This window comes from Pseudorca crassidens, chromosome 1 (assembly GCF_039906515.1).
Source record: "Pseudorca crassidens isolate mPseCra1 chromosome 1, mPseCra1.hap1, whole genome shotgun sequence".
Classification (NCBI taxonomy): Eukaryota; Metazoa; Chordata; class Mammalia; order Artiodactyla; family Delphinidae; genus Pseudorca; species Pseudorca crassidens.
This window is the reverse complement of record NC_090296.1, coordinates 122,848,992-122,861,345: the sequence shown is the minus strand read 5'-3', so window position 1 is coordinate 122,861,345 and position 12,354 is coordinate 122,848,992. Positions and strand designations below refer to the sequence as shown.

At 54.3% G+C, this 12,354-nt stretch overlaps 1 protein-coding gene across 6 annotated transcripts in view; it reads right to left on the bottom strand.

Annotated features, from left to right (window-relative positions):
• LINGO1 (leucine rich repeat and Ig domain containing 1) overlaps window positions 1-12,354 on the bottom strand; it is a 202,745-nt gene that overhangs the window by 80,541 nt on the left and 109,850 nt on the right. For 5 of the 6 annotated variants that reach the window (XM_067754333.1, XM_067754315.1, XM_067754305.1 and 2 more), the window contains one exon: window positions 109-275. The gene's annotated coding sequence lies outside the window, so the exon portion shown is untranslated. Of the gene's footprint in view, window positions 1-108; window positions 276-8,045; window positions 8,188-12,354 lie in introns of those variants that run through there. The other variant, XM_067754339.1, reaches the window with a different exon arrangement.

Below are 12,354 nucleotides of genomic sequence, written 5' to 3'. Positions count from 1 at the left end.
ATCCTGACAGAGACAGTGTTCAGAAATGTATCCTTCCTGTTCCAGAGAGCAAGACGGCTCAGACATCCCCAGGAGCTAGGGAGTAGGCAGGGTGGGTATGCCACCTACCGTGACCGCTATTGCGCCTGCTGAGTCCTGAAGCTTGAGGAGTCCCTGCGGCGCAGGCTGAGGTGAGGAACAGGCGTGGGATCAGGTGCAGGGGCTGGACAGGGCCAGAGCCCTGGAACGCCGGCAGGAGGCAGACTCAAGGCAGCCAGGACATGGCTGTGGGGTCCCTAGAAAAAGGAGAAGCAAGAGTGAGCAGTACAGTTAACATGGGGGACAGAGGGGCACAGGGCGTAAGGCAGATGGTGGCCACACCTTGACAAAGGTGAGACCAAAGTCAGCCAAGTTTACCTTCACCTCCTCACATCTTGTATCTCATTCCCCCTATTTACTGCCCCCTTCCCCTGGAGTACCTTGAGGCTGTAGGAGAGCATCTGTAGAAGGCCTTCCCTCTGAAGAGAAGGGAGGGCTCTGGGGCAGGCATGGCTGGAATCCATGTGCCAGAGTGTATGTGCCTGGTGTGGGGAGAGGGCGGGGGAGCTTTACCCTCAGTACTGTGGACTCATTTCTCACAGTTCCTCTCCCAGTGCGTGCCCAGAACTAGGCCTAGGGCAGCCAGAATAGGACAAAACTGAGTGAGGCAGCCGCCTCCTTTGATATCTGGTCTGGACTTCTAAAAGAATCCTAGAGAGGACAATGCTTAACCCAAGGGCATGAACGGTGGCGTTCCAGGCATAGGCAGAGAGCAGTGCAGGCCCTCCAAGTGCCTTCCTCTTTGAGGAACCAGGAAACCAACTACTCTGGCTTCACACCAGCCTCCCTTGGGCACTGTCCCTGGCTGGGGGGCCACCCCTCGAGGGGCCCACACTCTTCTGCAGCTTCTCTCTGAGACCAAGCTGGGACCTTTGGGGAGACAAAGAGGGTGAGGATATTTCAGACTCAGGACACTGCCAGAGGTCCTGGGCTTTGGAAAGTCACTAAGCCTCTTTAGGCCCTTAATGAATCCTCTGATCTAAAGGATGCTGGCTTTCTTCCCGGCTCCAGAAAAAGGCATGATGACAGAGATCTTGAATCACAGAACATTGGGCTGATTGGATCTCTAGAAACGTCTCTAGACCAGCACAGTCGAATAGCGCTTTCTGCAATGATGAATGTGTTCAGTACCTGTGCTGCCCGATACGGTAGCCACTAGCCACACGCGGATATTGGAATGTGGATAGTGACACTAAGAATCTGATTTTTTTTCTTTTCTTTTATTCATTTGTATTTAAATCAAAATAGCCACATGTGGCTAGTGGCTTCCACATTGAATAATACAGCCCTGGACCAACACTTGCCCTAAAAAAATTTCTAAATTTTTTTAGAAAAACACATACACAAAAACGAAAACATTCAAACTGAAGCTATTGATGCATCCAAGAGACCTCGACTGTGAACGTAATCCACCTCCTGGCAGTCCCTGGCCACAGTACCCAGAGAAAACTGAGGTCCAGAGAGGAGAAGGGATTTGCTCAGGGTCACATAGAGAGCGGCAAAGGCAAAACCCAGAACTTAGGTCCTCAGACTCCTAGCCCCCGCTCTCCACGGCACCCGCTGCCCTTCCCATGGTGGCCTTATGTTCTCCCATCTTGCTCAGCACTGTCACGGAGTGTCTTGCTGCCCCACTACCCAAGCTGCTGCTCCTGGGGCAGGGTATCAGGCCGCTTTTGAAGGGACCTAACTCTCCCAGACACTGCTGCTGTCCCAGCCCCCAGCACCCCCGCAAAGCAGCCTCAGTGACTAGCCCTGAGGTTGGCTGGGGAAATCATCTATCAGAGAAGAAGTGCTCTGGGCACAGAGCTGTTCACTGCAGGGTTACTAATAACACCAAAATGCTGGAAGCTGCCTAAACATCCCACACTGGAGATGACAGAGTGCATCATGACACCTCTGTTGGATGGAATATTACACAGCCATTAAAAATGATAAACACAGGGCTTCCCTGGTGGCGCAGTGGTTGAGAGTCCGCCCGCCGATGCAGGGGACATGGGTTCGTGCCCCAGTCCGGGAAGATCCCACATGCCGCGGAGCGGCTGGGCCCGTGAGCCACGGCCGCTGAGCCTGCGCGTCCGGAGCCTATGCTCCGCAACGGAAGAGGCTGCAACAGTGAGAGGCCCGCGTACCGCAAAAAAAAAAAATGATAAACACAGAGACTGGTAGCAGAACAGAGCAATGTTTACCTAACAATATTGAGCAAGAAAACAGAAAATGGATGAGGGTGGGGCTGGGTTGCAGCGGTGTGCAGGTCTCTGGGCTCACGGAGCCCACTTATATCTATTACCCCCAGCCCGCACCGCAGCATCACGACCTCCAGATTTCCTAACCATTCTACAGATGCAGGAGCTGAGGCTTCGAGAAGCCACACACATATGCCAGGTTACATGGGGAGTGAGGGCAGAGTCGGGGCTCAAACTCTTGATTTCTGACTCTAAGGACAGACTTCCACTGCTGCCTCTTTGTGCCATGATGGTGGCATTAATGGTGCCCTTTCTTTTCTATTAATTAACTCATCCTGTTTAACAAAAACACATTCTAAGTGCTTTACAAATGTTGGCCCATGTGGTCTGTACAACAACTGTATGAGGAGCAATTTATACTCTTATTTTTGGGATCAGGAAACTGAGGCACAGAGGTCAAGGGCCACTTCTACTTCCCACATGTTCTGCAAGCTTCCAGTATTGTCTTCACAGGAAAAGGGTAAGGGGGCAGGGAGGGAACAGCTGTTGACTTGGAGCAGTAGAAATACAGATGTGTGTGTGTTTTCCCTTTTTAATTGCATGGAAATTCTTTCTGTAGCAATTGAAAGAAAAAAAATTCCAGAAGTAAAACATGGTATCAAAAAATTTTTTTAGAAAAACACATACACAGAAACGAAAACATTCAAACTGCAGCTACTGATGCATCCAAGAGACCTCGACTGTGAACGTAATCCACCTCCTGGCAGCAACGCTCACGTCTCCAGGCTCTCCTGCCAATTTCCTGACCTCGGACTACTCCCTCCTGCCTGGGTGAGATCCTCACCTCAGAGGGCAGCGGGGAGCAGCTCTGTACGGAGGTGGACTTCAATAAACACCTCCTGGCACCCCTTGGCACAGCACAGCAGGCCAGCAGACAGGCCTCAGAGCGCCAGCTGCCTGCAGTGCTGCTGTCGCTGGCCAGGGCTGACCTCAAGAGGCCAAGATATCCAGTCCTCTGCCTCCAGCCCCAGGCAGCCCCATTCTACAAGTGAAGCAACTGAGGCCCAAAGGTAAAAGACCTCGTCAGAGGTCACACTGCTACTGAACAGGGAAACGAGTGTGTGCACATGCACGTGCATGCATACAGCCCACATGTGCACATGTGTGTCTCCCATATGTGCAATGCTTCAGGCCCAGGCACCCTCAAGCCTATAATTAAAAGGGCAGGTGATCCCCGGCTTATACACACACACACACACACCAATTATTACATTATTAACTGCTACCATATCCACAATTGTATTTCTATTTCTCCTTTACATTTTTCTCTGTTATTTTCATTCTGTCACCAAATACTTATTGGGCACTTACTATATAGTAAGTATACTATAGGTGCTGGAGATACAGTGGAGTACCCCTCATGGGGATGGGGGGCACAGATGATAAGCAAATAAATAAGCAAATAAAGGAACAAGATAATTCCAAAGAGTGACAAGTGCAATTAAGAAAATCGAGCCTGGTAATGTGAGAGAGAGTACCTGGGATGAGGCTAAGGGGTCACTCTAGCTGGAGAATCAGAGGAGGCCTTTCTGCAGAGGTCACATCTGAATTTATACGTGGACGATAAGAACTCAGTCACTCCTAGAGCAGCAGGAGCAAGGCAAAGAGCAGTGTGGGGGGCTTCCCTGGTGGCGCAGTGGTTAAGAATCCACCTGCCAATGCAGGGGACACGGGTTTGAGCCCTGGTCCGGGAAGATCCCACATGCCGTGGAGCAACTAAGCCCGTGCGCCACAACTGCTGAAGCACGCGCGCCTAGAGCCCGTGCTCCGCAACAAGAGAAGCCACCGCAATGAGAAGCCCGCACACCGCAACGAAGAGTAGCCCCCACTCGCCGCAACTAGAGAAAAGCCCATGCGCAGCAACAAAGACCCAATGCAGCCAATAAATAAAATATTAAAAAAAAAAAAAAGAGCAGAGCTGGGAAGGAGCCTGGTGTTTTTGAGGAGCAACAGCACGCGGAATGAGATGGGCAGAGGTAGGGGCAACAGCAGGAAAGGAGGCCACAGAGGGAGGGTGGACCCTGAAGGCCAAGGTAAAGTTTCGGACTTCATCCCTAGTGCAAGGAAGAGTCACCTGGGAAGTGCTGGGATGTTTTATTCATTGTGAAAAGTTCCTTTGGGCTGCTGAGTGGAGCCTGGATTGAAGGGGAACAGGCACAGGAGCAGGGGACCAGTGGGCTGACTGTCGCAGTCACCCAAGACAGGAAGATGAGGCTCGGGCTAGGGTGAGGGAGGGACCAGACAGATGCAGGATATATGTTATAGCAAAAAACAACTCATCGGCAGTTAGTGGATGAGTTGGATGTGAGGAGGTGAGGGTAAGAAAAAGGAATCAAGTATGACTGCTAGATCTTCTACCACAGACACGTACTATTTTTACTACCAGACCCCCCCACAAAAAAATTTAAATAACTATTAAAAAATAACAGCAGATGAGCCACCAGGAATACTGCCACCCCACACACACGCTGAGTCTCACACACACCCCGGGGAGCATCTTTCTTCCCAAGCCCCTGCTCTGTTCTCTGGTCCTATGCGTGGCACACAGGGAGGGGCAGAGATTGGGGCCCACCCTCAGGCTGACAGGAGACAAGATTGTCCAAAAAGACAGGACAGGGCGGGACGAGGGAGGGTGCAGAGGGGCTGGCCCAGAGCAGGCCCCCAGCACATGCTTGTAAAGAACATGCTGGTTGAACCTGAAAAGTTATACCAAGGGGTGTGGGGACTGGGGAGGTAGGGCCCAGAATCTGGGAACAGCAGGAGTTTGAAGCTAAGACAATCCTGGGTCTGAGTCCTAGCTCCACCTCTTGCTCTCCGTGGGACCCTGGGTAAAAGCTACTTCACTTCCCAAGGCTCAGATCCCTCATCTTCCAAGTGGTAACCACAATCCTCCCACAGAGAGCTGTGATGAAGACTTGCTGAAATGATACACGTCAAGAACTGGCATTTATAAATATTAGCATCTCTCCCCTTTTTAATAAAAAGGGGGCTTAAAAAGCCAATCTAAGCTTAGACTGCGAAGCTTACATCTATTCCAATAGAGAGTCTAGAAGTGCTGCCCAGACGCCAGGAAAGACAATAGTAAGTTTGAGAAGTTCACTACCAAAGAGTCCTGCGGGACAACTGCATGTCCTCTCTTGGCTGCTCAAAATGATGACATGCGCTCCAACCAGCCACGAGCGAGGCCCCCGTGACATCCCTGATGGATGAGACAGAAAAATATGGGCTGGGCTCCTCAGTGGTTAGCTACCTAACCATGTCCAAGAATGCGGGATAGCGGGTCAGACTGGTCCCTGGGGTGGAATCTCACTGGCATCAGCAGAGCTGGTCCTTGGCCCTGCCTGGAACGACCTCTTTTGGCAGACACTAGGATGGAGCTTCGAAAGTAGGTCCAACCTTGGAGGGGTCAATTAGGGAGGCAGGATCCCCTGTTCGAAGCCCTCCACTTGCCCTAGGAAAGGGCCAAAGTGGACAAGAGAGAGTTACTAGGCTCTGGCTGAGTTCTGTGAGTAGCTCCGTGAGTGGCCAGGGAGTCGTGGCCTCTGTGGAGCCTGGTGGCCAGGAGACATGGGGGCTGGGTGAGCCAGTCACTCCAGCTCTGGAGACGGTGTAGCCACCTCCAGATAGCCATGTCAGTCGTCAAGGTAACTGTCTAGAAGATTTTTGATACAGTGGGGTCTGTTCACAGGGGCTTGACAGGAGGAGGTGGGCCTGGAACCCGTGTTCCCTGGGAAAGCCTCGGGGGGCCTGGTCAGGACTTCAGGTTCCTGATAAAGACACTTGGCATTTATGGGCCCAGAGAGCAGAGCTAGGCCCAGTGAGAGAAGATTCCAGGAAGAGAGATCTCTCTTCAGCATGAGGAGTAGTGAGCTCCCTGTCCCTGGCGGCATGCAAGCAGAGTTCTAGAGAACATACATTTTGGGTAGGGATTTGCACTAAATGGGAGGTTGCCTTCAGCCATGAGGTTCTTTAATTCTATTCACACATGAATCAGGGCTAGATTGTGTGGATCAAAAAGGGTTTTACAGAGAGTGAAACGAAGGCAAGATAATGGCCACAATAATAGTTGTTATTATTATTACTACATTATAGATCACCACACATTCCCATCTATTCTCTAACTGGATCTTCTGCCCACCCCATGAGGAACATAGGGCAGGATGATTAACCCCAGTTAGCAAGTGTGGAAATTGAGGCCCAGAGAGGGAATGGGACCAGCTCGAGGTCCGACCAGCACGTCAGCCCCAGACCTAGGGGCCTTCCCCTCCTGCACTCCAGTGGTCATCCTGCCACCCCTGCCTCAGAAGGAGGGAACAGGAATCTCCCCTCCACCCTGGGCTCCTGTCCAGCTGCCACAACTCCCCATCCCTGAAGGTTAGAGGCTCTCTTTGCACACCACCCCACTGAAACCTGGGAGGGGAGTCCCAGCCCAGAAGCCTTCTCCTCCCAGGTTACAGAGGCCCTGCTCTCCCACCCTTTTGTCTCATTCCCCTGGTAGTACTGCCACAGTCCCTTAGGTTGGATCCTTCAAACCAGACCCAGGACCAGACACTAGGCTTTGCCCAGGAAATGAACTCGAGGAGAAGGGTCCCTCCCACTCAGCCTTATTCTTTGCCTCACCCCTATACAGGCAGCTTGTATCCAGGGGGAACCAGAGCCCACCTGCCAGGTATCCCTCCTGAACACCTTCCCTTTTCCTAGCCAGAGGGTCAGAGAGAGGGCATCTGGGCAGGAGAGGTGGGAGCGTCAGGAGGTAGGGAGACTGGGACCACCGAGGCAGGAAAGCTGCCACCCCTTAGCACCACTCCATGTCACATCACACACTGAACCCCAGGATATTCCTGTGAGCCAAGTATCAGCATCTCACTTTACAGATGATGGAATGAAGGCTCAGAGAGATTAAGAACTTGCCCAAACTCAAAATATTAAACCGAACAGAAACAGCCTGTAAGTTCTAGAGCCAGGATTTGAACCCAGGACTGGCTGATTCGAAATACCCTGTGCTTTCCATGCTCCCTGCTGCCTCCACAGAAGTGCAAGGAAGCTCAAATAGGCAGCCTGGTGAGCAGATGAAAGAGGGACAGGGGCGGCAGAGAGAGGAAGACAGAAGGCAAGACAAAGACAAGACAGAGAGCAGCAGGGACAGACGAATTGACAAGTGGACCCTGCAGGGGCCAGGAGGCAATTGCAGAAACCACTGTCTTGATCAATGAAAGGCCCTCCAGTGCCACCTCTGCAGCCATCTGCTCCTCCAGTTTAGCTACTAGTCTCCCCTAGGTCCTTCCCAGGATGCCCAGGTCCAAGGAGCAGAAGAAACCTGCCCTAGCAGCCCCCAGTCAGCGAGGGTGTCAGGTCAGATCCCTGGGCCAGGGAGGCGGGCAGAGAAAGTAGGGGGCCAGTTTTATCCCTGGGCAAGGCCATCTGCCGGGCCTCTGTCTGCCCAGGCCAGGCTGGAGGGTCCAGCTGCCCAGACCGCCCACCAGGTACAGCATACCCGCTGGCCCCACGTGGCTGTGGGAGTGTTCCGGGCTCGCCAGGGGTTCCCATGCCCCACTGGCAGCTGAGCGCAATTGGCCTGTCCCCAGAGCATGCAGGGTTTAAGCAACAGCCTCTCAACTGAATATTTAAGAAGAAAAATACCTTTGTTTTTTTAAGAAAGAGAGAAAGGGAGAGAGGAGGAAGCCAGCAAAGGAGGGGGAGGGAAGGAGGGTGGGAGAAACCTACCCCATCACCGCAGTCAAGGTCACAGGCATCCTTGTGGGGCAGGCGCAGGCAAGGAGCCTTTAATCTGGGAGTTCAGGCTGAGGAAACTAAATGCTTGAAGCCGGAGTGCATTACTGCCCTGAATGATCTGTCGGCTTCTATTAGGCTAAATATCTCTGTATCATGGGGAATTATCCTCTGAAAAGGCAAACTGCCGGCCTCTCCAGAAAGGGGGCACGGTGGGAACCTCTCATCATGAGGGCTCTTCCACGGGGGTGGGGGGAGGGAAGAACAGGACCAACTAGGAAAGCCACCCCCCCATCCCACACCCCCTCCCCGGAAAGTCACAGTCACCAGCTGTGTGATGCTTGCGGCGGGTGCCAGCATCCCGCCCCCTCCTCCCCAGACTCTCCCTCCACTAAGGAGTCTGAAAAGATGCTAGACGTGGAGTCGAGGCCTGACAATGCCTCAGTGATAGCGGGTGACCCTGGGTGAGTTCCTGCCCCCTTTGAACCTCTGTGCCCCTGCCTGTTAGATGGAGCTGATGATACGAACCCGAAGGCTGTGCGGTGGGGGTGGGAAGCTGGCACAGAGCCAGCACAAAGTGGGCACCCAGGACAATTTTGCTCATGCTGTTCTGCCACGGGTGAAACCCTCCTCTTCATCCCCTCCTCCTCGTCCTCACTGGCCCCCATAGGCACCACCACCTCTGCCAGGAAACCCTCCCTGACCGCCCCCCCACCCCGGGTATCTCCTACAGCCAGAATCCCAGCTTCTGGGTTCTGCCATTCTCCGGTGGTGGTTTACATGTGGGCCCTTCAGCCTTAGGGATGAAGCATTTCCTCCTTCCCATCCTCCCCAAGCCCTCTCACACGCAGGACTGGCACTCAGGACTGCCCAGATTTGTAGGCTAGTAGGCGAGGGCTGGAGGAAACCAAGATCAGGCATGGACTGGGTCCACTGAAGGGCATCACTCACGGTAACACATTCAGCACCAGGGAAGCCGGGCCCGGAAGCCAGAAATTCCAGGCCATGAGTCTGCAAGAGCAGGGTGGCAGGCAGACCACCTGCAGGCTGGCCAGGGCACAAGGCAGGGCTGGGGCCAGGTTAGAGGAGCGTAGAGCTGGGACTCAGTGCTGGGTTCCTGGCACAGTACTGAGGCGCTGGAGGTGCTCAGGCCAGTAAGGGTCTCAGGGGTCAAGAGGAGCAGGGCTGACCAGTGTGGGGAGAGGCAAAGGTCAAATGGCTCTAGCTGGGTGGGGAGCAGGAACGCCCGCTGAGTATCATGGCTGCTCGTGTCCAAACAACACTGTCCGACTCTGCAAAGCCCTTTTAAATCCATCAGTTACTTTGATCTGCCCAGCCCTCAGGGATTAGTTACTTAGTTCATTAATTCAACAAGAACTTCTCGAGTGCCTACTCTGTTCCAGGCATTGTTCTGGCTCACTCAACAGAGGGGAAACTGAGTCCCACAAGTGCTGCCCAGGAAGTTCCATGGCCACATGGGGTGGGCAGAAGTCCAGGGCTGCTGTCTGTCTCCATTAGTGACAGGTGCTATAGGGCTTCTGCTACAGCCCAAGGGTCTGCAGGAGTGATCGGGAATGACCACGGGCTGGGGGATCCAGGTAACCCTCCAGAGCTGGGGAACGAGCAGGGGCGGGAGCCAGACGGGAGCTGTGGAAAGGGGAAACCTGATGGGGGTGAGGGGGGGGATCACGGTGGGGGCAGGGAGGAGCCTCAGCCTGCAGTGAAAACTCCTCTTCCTCTAAGGCAGGGGTGGGAAGCCAGAGAGAAAGTGTGAGGGGACGGAGGCAAGTTCACGATGGAGTTCTCCTAAGTGGGCAAGAGGCTGGAAAGGGCGCAAGAGGCACAGGTGAGGAATGACAAGGTCAACAGCCCCACCTAAGGAGACAAAGGGGCACACAGGCAGGGCCAGAGGGTGAGAGGGGTCAGAGTGGGCACATCAGGAGGACCCAGAGCTGGGCTGAGCCCCCTAAGATGTCTGAGCTAGGGGAAGGGCAGAAGGCAGGGAACCCCAGCAGGGAGAAGCAGGCCCCATGACTGCCCTAGCAGGTGCCCCATACAGTAACCTCAGGCTGCCCTGTGCTCCTGGGGCACTAAGAACCTCCTCAGAGTGTGGGCTCCCGAGGGCCCAGCCACAGCCCAGAGCAGCCCAAGTGCCTCCAGACTCTCCCTGCCGCTGATGGGAGCCACCTGGGTCAGCTCAGGGGCAGCTCTTCCCTTTTGGTTCCTCAAGGCCAGCCCGTCACACGGAGCATTCGCCAGCAGGCTCCTCACTCCCCTGGGCCCTACTCTCCTCATCAGTAAACTGAGACAGACCCCATCTCTCAGTGGTCTGGTCAGGAAAGCACTGCCCCGTGCCCGGATGCACACACGGTAGGTGCCCGTGGATGACTGCCCCCTTCCCGTCCCTTGTGGTGGAGTCTCCTCTAGTCCTCACAGCATTCCCAGTGTCTCACACACACTTTTGCTCAATTCACTCTTACTGGACTGAGTTCAACTGCCAACCGGCTAGTAGAAATGTAGGGAGGTGAGAATTCTGCCCACTGGACCCAGTGGGGAAGGGGCTGAGAGGAAGGAGGACATCACAGAGGGACACGGCAGATGCCCCCAGGGAGCAGACATGAGGATGAAGCAGAGGCCCAGGTTGCTGGGGCAGCAGAGGCCCTGCTCTCAGCACACGTATTAGCACTCCTTAATCATTTAGCAGGCCGGCAGGGGAGCCCGAGGAGGGGAGTGAGGGCTGGGGAATGGAGTTCACTCGAGTGGAGGGTCCCTGGGCAGATGGGCCTCCTGGGCCCAGGCCTCCTCATAGCACCCATAGCCTTGTGAGCTGCTCCTCCAACTCACCCCGCCCACCTCAGAACCTACCCCACTGTGTGTCGGGCCCTAGCCAACCAAGAACATTGGAGAGAAACAAACAAGTCAGGAGGAAGGAAGAGCCACTTCTGGGAGAAAGGGCACAATCTGGAAGGCTTTACAGAGGTGGTGGCTTTTCAACTACTCTGGGCCTCACCTTGCTTTTCTGTGAAATGGGACTGCTATACTACTAAGTACTAATACTACTACTACTAATAACAATAATAATAATGATAGCTTAAGAATTTGGAGCGCCTACCCTGTGCTAGGCTTTGTGTGAGCACTTTGTGCCCAGAGAGACTGAGGTGGAGCTGAGGGCAAGCCCGCCCCTCTCCTAGACTCTCTTTGGCTGGACCAGCTGGTGGAGGGTTGACTGAGGTCTGAGCCTCGGGCCAGCTGCAGGCACGGCGGTAGGTGAGGTGGGTGTCACCAGTGGCCAAGGTCTACGGGTTGCCCCATGTTTTCAGCATAACTCCAAGTGACCACTCCTGAGCCTGGGTGAGTGGGGTGGGGGTAGGGGTTGGGGGAGGGAACCTTCAGAGTCAGGTCAGAGGTAGCAAGGTCAGAGGTTACACAGTGGCTATGGTGGCAGCTCAGTCTGGCCATCCCAGTGTTTAAGACGCTGGTGCTGAGTATGGCCTATACCTGCAGCTCCCCCCGCCTGTCTCCCACAGGACCCACCTCACCCACATGCCAGGTTCCAGGAGATCTCGGGCTCTAAGGAGGCACGGTGGTGAAACTGCACAACAATGTCAGGCAGTAGATGTTATTATTCCCACTTGATGTGGAAACAGGTTCCGGGGGATTATATTATACTTGCCCAAGGTCACAGATGGGAATGGCCAGGCTGGTACTCACACCTAGGACTGTTTCTAATGAACAAGGAGATGCCAACGGCTGAACAGGCTCATGGGGCTGAAGTTGGAGGGTATCTCAAGCATAATCAGTAGGCCTGAGAGAGGTCTTTGGGGGTGAAGTCTTCCTGGCTCCCCTCCCAGTGGCTTCAAGTTGTCCCACGCCCAGGACTCAGGGGGTCAGGCAGTTTGAGAAGATGAGGAGGTAAGAGGCAGGGGAGGGCGAGGGATCTCTCTCCTGCGGCTTCCAGCAGCCCTCTGCCTCATTCCACCCCTGCTCAAAGCATTCGTCTCCCTGGTGAGATGGGGCACCCTGGAGGCCTGATGTTGCCAACAGGGCTTGAGAAGCACCTTCGTATGAGGTCAGGGCGGGTAAGGGTGTGGTTAAAGAGAGATGAAATTCAACCCAGAGCTAGGATAAGGGGGCTGAGGCTAGGTGGGCGGTGGGGAGGCGGTCAGGAAGGCCCAAGAGAACAGGTGTCCATTGCCTGGACTCCCACTATTTGAGTCCCCAGAGGTATCTAGTTTCCATAAGCTTTGAGCCAGGGAGAGGCACCATCTAAGAATACTGGCAGTGGGAGGTAGGGCCCTGAGGT